Source organism: Sinocyclocheilus grahami, unplaced genomic scaffold (genome assembly GCF_001515645.1).
Source record: "Sinocyclocheilus grahami isolate Dianchi unplaced genomic scaffold, SAMN03320097.WGS_v1.1 scaffold8948.1, whole genome shotgun sequence".
NCBI classification, from domain to species: Eukaryota; Metazoa; Chordata; class Actinopteri; order Cypriniformes; family Cyprinidae; genus Sinocyclocheilus; species Sinocyclocheilus grahami.
The window spans coordinates 7,267-9,034 of NW_015512312.1; the positions used below are offsets into that span (position 1 = coordinate 7,267).

General features: G+C 40.3%; 1 protein-coding gene across 1 annotated transcript in view; it reads right to left on the reverse strand.

Moving 5' to 3' along the window:
* The window catches only part of LOC107578125 (transcription factor Sp8-like), a 4,659-nt gene extending 3,434 nt beyond the window's left edge, over window positions 1–1,225 (reverse strand). The window contains exon 1 of the mRNA XM_016264112.1: window positions 1,000–1,225. The gene's annotated coding sequence lies outside the window, so the exon portion shown is untranslated. The remainder of the gene's footprint in view (window positions 1–999) is intronic.
* Window positions 1,226–1,768: the final 543 nt, after the last annotated feature.

The following is a 1,768-nucleotide window of genomic DNA, read 5'->3' on the forward strand; positions in this document are numbered from 1 at the left end:
GGATATGGCTTTTGTGTTTTGTTAGCTCTCCAACAGCAATACAGTGGCGGGCTATTGATATCAGGACGATGAATGCAGAAATGCTCTCAAGATAATGATGTGGCCCTGGCTACTCTATTTGCATGCGTCCTGGACTGGAGGCATACATTTCATTTGAATTTCAAATTTAATAAAGCGGGAGGTTTTTAATCATGAGAAGTTTTATTTGTTTGATAATAACATTCTTATTGACCGGCTCCGTTGACCAACTCGGTCATTATAGGACAGCAAAAAGTTAATTAAAACGACCGAAGATTATTCATCAAATCATCTGCCTCTGCCGTATCGCCTCCTTTATTGCGAGAAGTGATAGATGGCTGATCAGATCCATTTCTCTGTTTCTTCGATTTGCACAACAGTTCTGTTGTTTCCTGGGCAGTGCTTACCTTTTCTAATTCAAAGAGCAAGAAGCAGTTGAACTCAAAACTGAGAGTGAGAAAAAATACGCAACAACAAAAAAAATGAACCAAGCCACATCGGAATAATAGGAAATGCGCCAATTTTGAATCGCAGCCATGTATTCTGAAACAAATTCTGCAAAGTTTGTAAAGCCAATTATATAGAATGAATAAAAGATACGATAAAACAATTAAACGTACATCCATCACGTCAAAATAACATTGCACTTTTCTCTCAGATGATATCAAGACTTTGGGTTGTGGATGGTGAGATTATGATAACCGAATAAAAAGAAAACCCATCAACGAATGAATCTCTGTTCAACACGAAAACATTTTCATCCACACCACACAGGGTATTAAATCCCTTAAATGCACATGTTTTTACACCAGCATGTAAAGACTAACAGATAAATAAAGTGGTCAAACTTCACGGCAATACATTTCCATAACTCAACGTGCTCGCGCAACCCTTGCCAAAATACAAATGTCACACACACGCAAACAAATGTCCCATAAACTGCAGCATTGTTTGATTGCAACAGATGCATGATGCACATACCGTGTCTGTGTCCTCGCTTTATTGATTGACCCCGCGCGCATCTCCTCTCGCACAGCAGAAGGCAGTGGCGCTCACGCACAGTGAACGCGCAGACCCTGGAAGATAAATGTTACTTTGGGAATTGAGTTTAATTAGGAATAACGGAGGAGCCGCTCGGCCACCGGTGGTGTAATCAAAACATGTGTTCATGTCCTCTGACAAGACAGCGCGAGAGATGCGCGAGAGCTGTGTGATCTGCAGAGGGTGAGGTGGAAGTGCATGCAACAGCGTGTGCTTTTTAAACAATACTACAGGAAACACATTTAACAATTTTACTGATTTTAAATAAATTATTTTCAAAAAATGATAAAAGGTTCGAACGTGTACTGGGCCAAAAATATGCAAATAAAATGGAATTCGTTATTTTGTGGAGCCTATATAATTCATATCAGAGGTTTAATATAGTAACTGATGAAATTCAATAAATGAACGAACAAAAAAATATATTTAAAATAATAATAAAAGGAGTCAAAAACAACAACAAAACGTTCGCGCATGCAATAGCCCATCCTGTTGCTCCCCACCCCCCCAGATGCCATACAGGATGCCGTTGAGGTTCCTTTTGGCCTGTGTTGAGCAGATGTCCCCATCTCTGCCTTTCTTCTCCCATGTATGGGCTACATTACCGTCATGAAATCAAGCTGAAGAAACCTGTCCCATTCGTGGCCCTAATCATCGAGTTATCCTGGCCCAGTGCGCACGAACAAAATGGGTTTAATATTGCGTGCTC